The following is a 15,000-nucleotide window of genomic DNA, read 5'->3' as shown; positions in this document are numbered from 1 at the left end:
CACTCTGTTCACAACGTTGACATCAGCAAACTGCTTGCCCATACAATGCCATACGCGCTGTCTGCCATCTGCCCGGTACAGTTGAAACAGGGATTAATCAGGGAAGAGCAAACTTCTCCAGTGTGCCAGTGGCTATCGAAGGTCAGCAACAAACACAAAGATAGGAAAATTATTTTTGTGGCGAGAGAGTAGGAGAGGATTAGTAATATATAATGAGAAGGATGGATGATACTGTTCTCCCCCAAGTGGAGAGCTGAACAGACATGGGGTACATGATGTAGATTAAGAAATGGAGGAAACTACTCTACACTCTACCGTACATCTCAACAATGTAGAGTAATGTCCTCTCCTTTTCTTAACCTACACTGATCTGAGAAGACATCTGGATAAATACCTTTCAAATCAGCGCAGATTAAAGAAATAAGAGAGGGAATGGCACGCTATTCCCTATGAAGTGCACTACTTTTGACCAGAATCAATAGGGCTCTGGTCATAAGTAGTGCACTATATACAGACGTAGGATTTTAATTTGATCACTCTTTTGTTGCTGAGAATTTTCCTGCACAGCAGGAAATGCAAACTTGCAGTGTGTTCAGGGTTTAAAAAGGCTTTTAAATGTTGAAATTTCCACTTTAAAATATCAGACTTGATTTGCCCTAACAAAAAAGTTGTCAACCCCTACACAAATTTCCATCAATTATAATTCACATTTCCTGTTGCTGCAGGATTATTTTCCAGCTATCGCAAACTAGCTCAAATTAAGATCCTACATCTGTAGAGAATAGGGTGTAATTTGGGACACAGGCAGGGAGAGTAAGTTAGTTCACATTATTTGATCTCCACCATACAGCGCTACACTAATGTGTCATATGTCATCATGTTATGTCATAAGTCATGTCATATATCATCATGTTATGTATGGATTACATAAGGCTCATCTGTGATCCATCATGCCTGTAAGGGGTTTTAAACTGGCGGCAGAGAAGTCAGACGCAGGAGAGAAATAACTTATTACAAAAAACCCACAGGAAAACATAATAATAAAAATCAATGGGTAAACATAACCCAATGCACACCAGTACAGACGTACACAAACACGTACAATAAACAATCTCCGACAAGGACATGAGGGGAAACAGAGGGTTAAATACACAACATGTAATTGATGGGATTGGAACCAGTTGTGAAGGAAGACAAGACAAAACCAATGGAAAATGAAAAATGGATCAGCGATGGCTAGAAGGTCGGTGACGTTGACCGCCGAACACCGCCCGAACAAGGAGAGGGACCGACTTCGGCAGAAGTCATGACAATGCCATTGTTTGCCGTAGCTTTATGACGGGACTACTCATTAATAAAGCTGATCTGAGATCTGTCATTCCTGTGTTTCCCATAGCATAATGTTGATACTCCTCAGTAAACATGCCCTGAGGAGTGTGTTTTCACCATGTTCAGCAGCGTGAGCTAATTATGCTGTTATCGTTGGCATGACCATAAAAACCCGGTTATGGCTCATAAAAGAGCTATGCTCAGGGACACACTGAGCCCGATCAGTGTGTAAACATCATAAAACGGAGGCAGCACAATATCATTGAGTAAATCCGCGCACACACACACCCACATACACACAGATATATATAGATACAGACACGCAAGTGTCAAAGTCTGGCCAGTTGCCAAGAAGTGTATGTGTGTGGAGAACATTTCCTGTATGATAGACTATGGCATTAGGTAACATTCCTCTCTTCAGGTAAACTTCCTTTAGGAGTACAGGGTCCGTAACGTTACTGATACACTGTAACTGATCACCTTTGAAGTTATTACATATAATAAACCATGTTGACCTGGGGAATGTCATTGGATAATAGTTACCACTTATCAGTCACTGATGAAAGTACAAATAACAAGCCGATAATAACCATATAAGAGAGTGTTAGTGTAAGGGTATTCGGGCAAAGTGCAATCAAAGTTTGATGAGGACAAAAAGGGAACACTAGGTCTCTTTGAACAAAGTGGTGAATCCATGTGGTGAAGTCATGCTCAAGGTCACATCGACAGATGGTTCACCTAGTTCGCTTGGGGATTCAAACCAGCGACCTTTTGGTTACTGGCCCAACGCTCTTAACCACTAGGTTACCTGCCGCCCAATTTTCAGGGCAATGGTAAGTAGTATGGAGTGAGTACCTCCTGAGGCACTGAACACACACACACACACAAATATCCCTTCTATCCACACACTGTCTGTCCAGAGGCATTCTTTTGATAAAAGGCATTTTGAATGTTGATATGAACTTACTGGCCTTATAATATTGAACAGGATGGCATTACATGGTATGTCTGCAGTGCACGTTTGCAGTCATGAGAACAAACCACTCTCTCTCATTCTCTCTCTTTCTTTCTCTCTGGAAATCTTCGAAATCAAATCCCATCTATCCTTGAACCTAGCTGAACTATCTGAAGGGAATAGAAAGGAGCTCATTTAAATGACAGCACCAACTACAGCAGCTTACAGCTATGGAATACTATAGCAGCTACTGTATACAACAATAAGAGAGAGTTTGTTGAAAGATCATATGCGATGCGGAAACTTGCTGACTGCACATAGTTATATTTTATTATCATCATAAATATCAGTACAATAACTTGTAGCTATAAGGAAACGAAATTGATACTTCCGAGTACAAGACATCCGATTGTAAACTTATTCATTCAGAAAAACAACATGCTCTCTGTTTATGACACTGTGGGGTTGGAGTCATATGTGAGCAGACTAAATGGCTATAGTGAATTTACATAGACTTTAGAGTAGCCTCTGATTTTCAGTTGTCATTTCCATTTCGTACAGTACTTTTTACATTTAGAGTTGACCAGCTGGTTGACCAGCATAGACTTGCTTTGAGAAAGGGCTTGTAGCTAGAACATAGAGAGTAAAAAGCCTGTTTTCGATTCTTGTTTCTCTGTACTATAGACTACAGCTCTTTGGACTGCAACAGGGAGGGACTACCTGCGCTTGTCCAATAAAACATAAAAAAATGTGTTTCCGTTGGAAAACGTTTTGCTACATTCTACTAATTACAATACAACTTTATTGTCCATTACATTACAGAGGACAATGGAAATGTGCTCACCCTCATCCCCCTGCTGCTGTGCCGCCTTGGAAGACTGATGGCACTACTTTGATAAAAGCGCTATAAGGGCCCTGGTCAAAAGTAGTGCATTTTATAAGTAATAGAGTGCCCTTTGGGATGCAGCCTGAGTGTGTTGTCAAGAGCTTCCTATACTTTCCCATCTGTGAAGCCTAGGAGAAAACTGAGAATGAACAGTGACTCATGGAACAGAGTTGCACTCAGGCTGATATGGTTACAGCTGGCAGAAAAACAACTACAACTGGTGCCTCTTTCGCATTAACTCTCTCACTCTCCCTCTCATTCTCTCTCTGTATCTCCCTCTCTCTCCTTTACTGTCAAATATAGTATAACAAGCTGTTGCAACTTTTAGGCCCCTTTCTGCTGTGTTATTGTCAACAAGCTGATTGCAACAGCAAAAAGTGCTTAAAAGTGTATGATTTCATCCCACAGGAAGGGCCTGTGTTGACATGAAAAAAGTGGATCACATATTATAGATACCAGCAGTGTGTATTCTATTGTGGAGATACAAGCCACACTGGGGGGGACAAACAACTGTGGAACACTTACGCTCAAACAAAATAGTATAGTCTTTCATATTCTATTCCTCACATCATCCTCCTTTTTTAATGATTGTTGTTTGTGCTGTTTAAATAAAGTTTTTCAAAGAAAATAGTTTTCCTCTTTGACTAGTAGACAGTGATTACTTTGACCTTTGATTTGAAAAGGTTGGCTTGCATCTATGCAAATAAGAGGTCGTCACACATCGGGTTGTCAGGCTAGGGATTTGCATACAAGACTTTCCTAGGGGAAGTCACTGGCTGGCTATGACAGTGTGTATGTGTGTGTCACAGGAGGTTGGTGGCACCTTAATTGGGGAGGACGGGCTTGTGGTAATAGCTCGAGCGAAATAAATGGAATGATATCAAATACATCCATGTGTTTGATGCTATTCCATTTGCTCCATTCCAGACATTATTATGAGCCATCCTCCCCTCAGCAGCCTGCTGTGCTGTGTGTTTGTTTGTTTGTTTTCCTACTCACATGTCAGTCCTCGGGCCATATTTCAAACACGGACACTCCTTCTATACTCAAACGAGAGGATTCCCAGCAACCAGTCCTTCACACGTTTGTTTTGCTTCCTCTGTTCCTGTGTGTCCACAAACACACACATATGCTTTTGTATTATCAGGACTGACACTGGCAGCCCTGAGGCCTCCATGCCTGACAATAATATTGAAAATAATTTGTCTCAACTACTTTAATAAACGATACATTGCCAAGCAAAAGGAAATTATCCAAAGGTTCTTGACTCTGATATGTTGTGTCATAAGTTGTAGAGCTACAAGTGTGGAGGTTAAGGAAGGTGAGAAAAGCAACTATCCCCATCACCTGTTTGGTTGAACACAGAATTTGGGAGTTTCTGTATTTACTACTGTACTGTAAAGTTGGCATCTAAGCACATTATTGATTGGGTAGGTAGGTAGAGAGTGGTAAAAAAATAAGTGTATTGTCACGTCTGATTTGGACTGGCGGATAGGCAGAATCAAGTGCAGGAGACAGAGGTGCTGGAGGTGAGTGTCTTTTAATAAACCTGACACACACAAACGCCGAAAAGCACAGGGCGCTATACAAAGTTCACATATTTTTTAACTGCGCCCATAAAACACAAAATATAATTCCAAGGCACAAAAAGGCAAGGAGCGCAGCCCGGTAAATCCCTCTACAAAACTGTCGATAACACAACGTGGACAATAAACAATCCCGCACAAAATCCCAACTGAAAACACACATTAAATAAGCCCCCACTAATGACATACACAAAACAGGTGCGGAACAGACAGACAAAACTAAAAGACACAGAAACAACGATCGGTGGCAGCTAATAGGCCGGCGACGACGACCGCCGAGCACCGCCCGACCGAGGAGGGGCGCCACTTTCGTTGGATCCTGTGACATGTATAGGCTAAATTGATTTACAATGGAGTCTATCCAAGGAAAATGAAGTTGACAGCATCAAAGAAAAAAAACAGATGCACATATTAATTGCATTACCTTGAAAGTTGTTCTGTTTCTTTTCCTTATTTAAAAAAAACTATGCATCAATGTTTCAATTAATATAGGCTATAGTTATACAAGCACTGAAGTGAGAATGCTACCAAAAAATGCTCTGTCTTTTTCTAAAACTACGCTACTGTATGATCTGAGTGGTTCTCCCTCCTCAATATGTGTGGGCCTATTTCGTTCACTAGGCATTCTGAGTGCAACTCAACGAAGGCCTGAAATTCATCAGAGTAGCCAGTTCCACCTCTTGTCAGCCGAACGAGCACATGTGCAGAAAGTACAGTTGTTTAGCTATCGGAAAGAGACGTCCAGAGAATCCGGTGACACAGCTACTCTGTTCAAGGCCTGATTTAACATTTATTTTGATGGAATATAAATTCTATCTAGGCACAAATGACAGCCAATAATTTTACTTTCATATTCAACTAAGCTAGCTACAGTTGAAGTCGGAAGTTTACATACACTGTAAGGGGTGCGTACTGGCGGCAGAGGGGTGTAGCTTCCCTCTAGGCAGGTGCCTAGGAGCCTTACACTGGAAACATAAACCCTCATGTCCTTAGCCAAGGTAGGCCACCAGTACCTCCAGCTCAAAAAGCGCGCTGTCCGACCGATCCCAGGATGACCAGAAGAGGGTGACGTGTGGGCCCAATAGATCAATCGGTCACGAACAGCAGTTGGGACGTACAGACGCCCAGCGGGACACTGGACGGGAGCGGGCTCTGCACGTAACGCCTGCTCAATGTCCGCGTCCAGCTCCCACACTACCAGCACCATCAGGCAGGATGCGGGGAGTATGGGAGTGGGATCCATGGGCCGCTCCTCTGTGTCATACAGCCGGGACAATGCGTCTGCCTTCACGTTCTGGGAGCCTGGTCTGTAGGAAAGGGTGAACATAAAACGGGTGAAAAACATGGCCCACCTTGCCTGGCGAGGGTTCAGTCTCCTCTCTGCCCGGATGTACTCCAGATTGCAGTGGTCAGTCCAGATGAGAAAAGGGTGTTTAGCCCCCTCAAGCCAATGTCTCCACGCCTTCAAGGCCTTGACGACAGCCAACAACTCTTGGCCCCCCACGTCATAGTTTCGCTCCGCCAAGCTGAGCTTCTTCGAGAAGAAGGCACAGGGGCGGAGCTTCGGTGGCATACCTGAGCGCTGAGAGAGCACAGCTCCTATCCCAGCCTCGGACGTGTCCACCTCTACTATGAACGCCAAAGAGGGATCCGGATGGGCCAGCACGGGAGCCGAGGTAAGCAGAGCCCTCAGGTGACCAAAAGCCCTGTCCGCCTCAGCCGACCACTGCAAACGTACCGGACCCCCCTTCAGCAGTGAGGTAATGGGAGCCGCTACCTGACCAAAACCCCGGATAAACCTCCAGTAGTAGTTGGCAAACCCTAAGAACCGCTGCTCCTCCTTTACCATGGTGGGGGTCGGCCAATTATGCACAGCTGAAATGCGGTCACTCTCCATCTCCACCCCTGAGGTGGAAATGCGATACCCTAGGAAGGAGACGGACTGCTGGAAGAACAGGCATTTCTCAGCCTTGACGTACAGGTCATGCTCCAACAGGTGACCAAGCACCCTGCGCACCAGGGACACATGCTCGGCCCGTGTAGCGGAGAACATCAGAATGTCATCAATATACACCACTACACCCTGCCAGTGCAGATCCCTGAAAATCTCGTCTACAAAGGCTTGGAAAACTGATGGCGCATTCATCAACCCGTACGGCATGACGATGTACTTATAGTGCCCTGAGGTGGTACTGAAAGCCGTCTTCCACTCGTCTACCGGATACGCACCAGGTTGTAAGCGCTCCTGAGATCTAGTTTGGTGAAGATGCGCGCCCCGTGCATTGACTCAATCGCTGTGGCTATGAGCGGTAGCGGGCAACTATACCTCACATTGATCTGGTTCAGACCTCGATAGTCAATACACGGGCGCAGACCTCCCTCCTTCTTCTTCACAAAAAAGAAACTTGAGGAGGCGGGTGAAGTGGAGGACCAAATGTATCCCTGACGCAGGGATTCGTAGACATATGTTTCCATAGCCTCCGTCTCCGCCTGTGAGAGGGGATACACGTGACTCCTGGGAAGTGCATCGTCTACCAGGAGATTTATCGCATAATCGCCCCGTCGATGGTGTGGTAATTGAGTCGCCTTCTTTTTGGAGAAGGCGAGAGCAAAATCGGCATATTCAGGGGGAATGCGCACAGTGGAGACCTGGTCTGGACTTTCCACCGTAGTAGCACCAACGGAAACCCCTAAACACCTCCCCGAGCACTCTCACGACCACCCCGTGAGAGCCCTCCGTTGCCAAGAAACAGTGGGGTCATGACAAGTTAACCAGGGTAGGCCTAGCACCACGGGAAATACAGGAGAGTCAATAAGGAAGAGACTAATTCTCTCCTTGTGACCACCCTGCGTCACCATGCCTAGAGGAGCAGTGGCCTCCCTAATCAACCCTGACCGTAATTAGTTGACTATCTAAGGCGTGAACGGGGAAAGGCACAGCCATGGGAACAATGGGGATGCCTAAACTATGGGCGAACAATCTATAAAATTCCTAGCCGTGCCTGAATCGACGAGCGCCTTATGCTGGGAATGCGGGGAAAACTCAGGAAAAGTGACATACAAAAACATATGTGCAACAGAGGGCTCTGGGTGAGAATTGTGCCGGCTCACCTGGGGTGACGCCAGAGCGCCCTGCCTGCTGCCTCGATACCCAGAGGAAACAATCCGGCACCGACCGGCAGTGTGACCTCTGCGGCCACAGATGGTGCACGAGCTGGAACCCCCTCCGGTCTCCCTGTGCACCGCCCCTCCCAGCTCCATGGGTATTGGAGAGGGGGTGCAGGGGGATGGAACCAACAGACCCCGATCTGGATGTCCGCGGGTAGCAGGTTAACCAGCCGGGTGGACAGGTCCACCAGCTGGTCGAATGTGAGGGCGGTGTCTCTGCAGGCCAACTCCTGACGGATGTCCTCACGCAGACTGCAGCGATAATGGTCCATCAGGGCCCTGTCGTTCCATCCCGCGCCGGCAGCCAGGGTCCAAAACTCCAGGGCGAACTCCTGCGCGCTCCTCGTCCCCTGTCTCAGATGAAGGAGGCGTTCACCCGCTCTACCCTCGGGCGTGTGGTCGAAGACTGCCCAGAAGCGGTGGGTGAACTCCTCAAACTGGTCCAATGCCGCATCTCCCTCTCTACACACGGCGTTGGCCCACTCCAGAGCTTTCCCAGTGAGGCACGAGACGAAGGCGGACACCCTCTCACGGCCCGAAGGATCTGGGTGGACGGTTGCCAGGTATAAGTCTAGCTGAAACAGGAACCCCTGGCAGTTTACAGCCGTCCCATCGTATTCCTGGGGAAGGGAGAGACGAAACCCACTGGGACCAGGAGAAGGAGGGCCGCGTAGTGGAGACCCCGGTTGTGCTGGTGGAGGCGTTGGTAGAAATCCCTGTCTCTCCTAGCGGTCCATTGTCTTGACAATGCGGTCCATGGCGGTGCCAAGATGCTGGAGCATTGCTGCGTGCTCCCGGACGCGCTCCTCCACCCCTATACCCGGGGTACCTGCTCCTGCTGTCTCCATACGTTTGATCCAGAATTCTGTAAGGGGTGCGTACTGGCGGCAGAGAAGTCAGGCACAGGAGAGCAAAAACTGATTTACAACGGCGCAGTTTAATAATAAAAACCACCGTTAACAGAACAATAAATCAAATGGGTACAAAACCCGTCACACACCAGCATAACGTGCACAAGCACTTACAACAAACAATTCCGGACAAGGACATGTGGGGAACAGAGGGTTAAATACACAACATGTAATGAGGGAGTTGAAACCAAGTGTGTGGGAAGACCAGACAAAACAAATGGAAAATGAAAAGTGGATCGATGATGGCTAGAAGACCGGCGACGCTGACCGCCGAGCGCCACCTAAACAAGGAGAGGAACCGACTTCGGCGGAAATCGTGACATACACCTTAGCCAAATACATTTAAACTCCGTTTTTCACAATTCCTGACATTTAATCCTAGTAAAAATACCCTCTCTTAGGTCAGTTAGTATCACCAATTTACTTTAAGAATGTGAAATGTCAGAATAATAGTAGAGAGAATGATTTCCAGTAGGCCAGAAGTTTACATACACTCAATTAGTATTTGGTAGCATTGCCTTTAAATTGTTTAACTTGGGTCAAACATTTCGGTAGCCTTCCACAAGCTTCCACAATAAATTGGGTGAATTTAGCCCATTCCTCCTGACAGAGCTGGTGTAACTGAGTCAGGTTTTTAGGCATCCTTGCTCGCACATGCTTTTTCAGTTCTGCCCACAAATTTTCTATAGGAAAATAGGCTTTTTGTAAAGGCTTTGTGATGGCCACTCCAATACCTTGACTTCGTTGTCCTTAAGCCATTTTGCCACAACTTTGGAAGTATGCTTGGAGTCATTGTCCATTTGGAAGACCCATTCGCGACCAACCTTTAACTTCCTGACTGATGTCTTGAGATGTTGCTTCAGTATATCCACATAATTTTTCATCCTCATGATGTCATCTATTTTGTGAAGTGCACCAGTCCCTCCTGCAGCAAAGCCCTCCACAACATGATGCTGCCACCCCTGTGCTTCACGGTTGGGATGGTGTTCTTCGGCTTGCAAGCCTCCCCCCTTTTCCTCCAAACATAACGATGGTCATTATGGCCAAACAGTTCTATTTGTGTTTCATCAGACCAGAGGACATTTCTCCAAAAAGTATGACCTTGTCCCGATGTGCAGTTGCAAACCGTAGTCTGGCTTTTTTATGGAGGTTTTGGAGCAGTGGCTTCTTCCTTGCTGAGCGGCCTTTCAAGTTATGTCGATATAGGACTCGTTTTACTGTGGATATAGATACTTCTGTACCTGTTTCCTCCAGCATCTTCACAAGGTCCGTTGCTGTTGTTCTGGGATTGATTTGCACTTTTCGCACCAAAGTATGTTCATCTCTTGGAGACAGAATGCGTCTTCTTCCTGAGCGGTATGATGGCTGCCTAGTCCCATGGTGTTTATACTTGCGTACTATTGTTTGTACAGATGAACGTGGTACCTTCAGGCATTTGGAAATTGCTCCCAAAGATGAACCAGACTTGTGGAGGTCTACCATTTTTTTCTGAGGTCTTGGCTGATTTCTTTTGATTTTCCCATGATGTCAAGCAAAGAGGCACTGAGTTTGAAGGTAGGCCTTGAAATACATCCACAGGTACACCTCCAATTGACTCAAATTATGTCAATTAGCCTATCAGAAGCTTCTAAAGCCATGACATCATTTTCTGGAATATTCCAAGCTGTTTAAAGGCACAGTCAACTTAGTGTATGTAAACTTCTGACCCACTGGAATTGTGATACAGTGAACTAAAAGTGAAATTATCTGTCTGTAAACAATTGTTGAAAAAATTACTTGTGTCATGCACAAAGTATATGTCCTCACCGACTTGTCAAAACTATGGTTTGTTAACAAGACCTTTGTGGAGTGGTTGAAAAACGAGTTTTAATGCCTCCAACCTAAATGTATGTAAACTTCCGACTTCAACTGTATATTACACAAGGACACTAAGAAGTTGTATTTTCTTTGTGAAAGCATTTTTATTCGTTTTTTATTTGCCTTTTAAGTTGACGCTAAAGGGGGAGATACTACCTTCCCCTAGGTATAGGACAATGTGTATTATGTTAGGTTGTGGGTAAAGACCCCCTTGTATAATGGTACTTTGTTGATCAAGACTTATAATTGTATGAGTGCTGCAATGTACTTTTATTAGTTTTGTGAGGCTACAAAATATATTTTCCTTATATGAAAGGCCTTGGATGAGGATTAATATTAAGATATTTCACTGTTGCTTGAGCAATTTCACTGTTTGACAAGCTAGCCTCTTGACGTTACACTATGATAGGGGGCGCCACAGCGCATTTTGGAAAAAATTCGTGCCCATTTTCAACGGCCTACTAATCAGACTCAGAAGCTAGGATATGCATATAATTAATACCTGTGGATAGAAAACACCCTAAAGTTTCTAAAACTGTTTGAATGGTGTCTGTGAGTATAACAGAACTCATATGGCAGTCAAAACCCCGAGACCGATTGAACCAGGAAGTGGAATTCTGAATTGTGGACTCAACTTCACGTCGTCGCCTATTATTCACACCGTGAGATATCGTTTATTGAGCACTTCCTATTGCTTCCACAAGATGTCGCCAGTCTTTACAAAGTGTTTTGAGCCTTCTACTGTCGAAACTCAGTGAATGAGACGCGTTGGAAAGTGGTCACAGCGGGAGGGCCATCACCATTATGACGCCGGCGGCCCTGTCTACCCCCACCTTTGGAAACGTTTTGAAACACATTGAAATCGTCCCCCTCGAATATTATTGGCTCTCTTGTTGAAACAGGCCCTGAAGATTTATGTTATACAACGTTTGACATGTTTGAACGAACCTAAATGTGAAAAAAATGATTATTTCGAAACCACTGTGGCGCGCAAGGCAGAGTAGTTGGATAGACCCTTCGGACGCACTAACAACAGCAAGCTAATGGAACATAAAGGATGGACTTTTTCGACCGAAAATACATCTGTTGTGGACCTGGGATTCCTGGAAGTGCTTTCTGATGAAGACAACTAAAGGTAAGGGATTATTGACAATATTATACAACATTAGATGTGATATGCGATTGTTCCAAGATGGCGCCATGCTGTATTTACTAGCTCATTTTCTGAGTATCGCATCCCCTTTTATCGCTAAGTGTGATTACCCAGTAAAGTTATTTTTAAATCTGGTATGACAGGTGCTTTCAAGAGATATTCATCTATAAATCTTAGAATGACAATATTACATTTTAAACATGTTTTCGAATAGTAATTCAGTAAATTGTAGCACTGTTTCATCGGATGCTTTTGACGGGAAAATAGTTAGTCAACGTCAGACGCCGATGTAAAATGCTGTTTTCATATATAAATATGAAGTTTATTGAACAAAAGAATGCATGCATTGTGTAACATGATGTCCTAGGTGTGTCATCTGATGAAGTTTGTAAAAGGTTAGTGCTGCATTTAGCTGTTTTTTGGTTATTTGTGATGCATGTGGTTGGTCGGAAAATGGCTATGTTGCTGCTTTTTACGATGGACTCCTCTAACATAATCTAATGATTTGCTTTTCCTGTAAAACCTTTTTGAAATCGGACGACGTGGGTCGATTCAGGAGAGGTGTATCTATAAAACGAAAAAAATAAAATAAAAAAATAAAAATTGTTACGCTAATGGCGATATGATTTTTCACTGGATTTTGATCCCGCTGACGGGATGAGACGCTGAAGAGGCTAGCTGTCAAGTTGGCAGCTGCAAAATGATCGAACAGACTCCTAACATTCTGAAGGTGTACTAAATACCACCACATCATCCAAATAAGCCTCAGCATTTTCCAGACCATGTAGCACGATGTGCAAGAGCCTTTGACACATGGCTCCGACATTTTGTAACCCGAACAGAAGACAAAGGTAGGAAAACAAACCAAAAGCAGACTCTTTGGCGTGCCCAGTTAGAGGAACCTGCCAATATCCCTTCAGCAGATCGAACTTGCTAATGTACTTAGCAGTGCCAACACGGTCCACACAATCATTGACCCTGGGCAAAGGGTACGAGTGTCACGACTTCCGCCGAAGTTGGTGCCTCTCCTTGTTCGGGCGGCGTTCGGTGGTCATCGTCGCCGGCTTTCTAGCTACCACCGATCCACGTTTCTTTTTCCATTTGTTATGTCTTGGTTCCCATCTCATTATGATTATTCTCCCTATTTAACCCTCTGGTTCTCATTATGTTTTGTGCGTGATTGTTTGCTTGTCATCGTGTTAGTTGTTTTGTGTCAGGATTATTTATCCCTGCGTGGATTTTGATTTATGAGTTTCTTCGAGAGTAAAGTACGTTATTTTACTCAGTTCTGTGTCCTGCGCTTGACTCTATCCCCACCTCCACATAACTGACACTGACATTGAGTCAGACTTAGTAATGTCATTGAGTTTCTGAAAATTTGAACAAAACTGCAGAGACCCATCCACCTTATGTACTAATAGACAGGGTGAACTCCACGGACTGTTGCCATGTTGTGTAATGCCTTGCTCAAGCAGGAACTTACTGAGGAGTTTCTCTCTCTTTTCAGGATTCACTCGATAGGCATGTTGTTTGATTGGTGCAGAATCCCCAACATCAATTACATGCTCTAGTACATTTGTCTGAGTTGGCACATCTGAGAATAAACCCTGATATTGCTGTGCCAAAAAAACATCAAAGTTTTCCAGAATCTCTGAGTTAATCAGCTGTCCCATAGGCACAGGGTGTACTGGACATTCCTCATGCTTTTGAGAAAGACTATAGTCAACGGTGACAGCAGTGGCCACAGGCAGAAGATCACTACCGGTTTCCACAGACTTCTCCGACCGATCGTAGTGGGTGAAGTATGGTTTCAACATATTGATATGACACAGGCAGGTTTTTTTTCTATGCTCTGGTGTGGCGATGAGGTAATCCAGATTACACATTTTTTCACTATGGTGTAAGGCCCTGAAAAGCGTGCTTGCAACGGTGACCACCGAACGGGCAACACAACCAGGACTTGGTCCCCCCAAAAGAAAAGGATGGCTTCGGGCCTTTCGATTGTACCAAACTTTCCTTTTCGTTTGTGCCTTCTCCAGATTCTCACTGGCAAACTCACAGGCACAGTGAGTATCAAAAGGCGCTAACGTCTTTATCACACAATCTGTATCAAAAGGCGCTGCTCTTATTATAGTCGTCATTGATGTCTTACCACCCGCTCTTCAATGTCCAGCAGGCGTGACATGTACGCAGGTACCCTACCGGTCAAAAGTTTTAGAACACCTACTCATTCAGGGGTTTTGCGAGGAGCGGGAACAGGACGTACTGGACTGGGCTGACGCACTGGAAGCCTGGTGCGTGGTGCTGGTACTGGAGGTATCAGACTGGAGACACGTACCTCAAGGCTAGTGCGAGGAGCGGGAACAGGACGTACTGGACTGGGCTGACACACTGGAAGCCTGGTGCGTGGTGCTGGTACTGGAGGTATCAGACTGGAGACACGCACCTCAAGGCTAGTGCGAGGAGCGGGAACAGGACGTACTGGACTGGGCTGACGCACTGGAAGCTTGGTGCGTGATGCTGGTACTGGAGGTATCAGATTGGAGACACGCACCTCAGGGCTAGTGCGAGGAGCGGGAACAGGATACACTGGGCCGTGAAGCATTACTGGTGGTCTGGAGCATACAACCCCTACGGCCTGAGTGCTCACTCGAGCATGGCACTTGCGAGGGGCTGGAATCATTTTCACCGGACTGTTCGTGCGCATAGGCGAGATCGTGCGCACTTCCGCATAGTACGGTGCTCCTCTGATCCTCTGTTCCCCATAATAAGCACGGATAGTTGGCTCAGGTCTACTGCCTGCCCTAGCCAAACTACCCGTGTGCCCCCCAAACATTTTTTTTGTGGCTGCCTATCCGGCTTCCTTGCCAACCGTGTTCCCCTGTAGCGTTCCCGGTCCTCTTCAGCCTTTTTCCATGGTCCCACTCCGGCTAATATCTCCTCCCAAGTCCAAAACTCCCGATAGTCCACCTGCTGCTCCTTTCTCCGCTGCTTGGTCCGTTGGAGGTGGGAGGTTCTGTCATGGTCGTCGTAGTGAATGGACCAAGGCGCAGCGGCTCGAGTGCTCATCTTAACTTTATTAGTGAACACTTAAATAAACAAAACAAGAAACGAACAAACTAACAGTCTTGCAGGCTAAATACAGCAGTGCAAAG

Source organism: Salmo salar, chromosome 17, assembly GCF_965601325.2.
Source record: "Salmo salar chromosome 17, fSalSal1, whole genome shotgun sequence".
NCBI lineage: Eukaryota > Metazoa > Chordata > Actinopteri > Salmoniformes > Salmonidae > Salmo > Salmo salar.
This window is presented reverse-complemented; position numbering follows the sequence as displayed.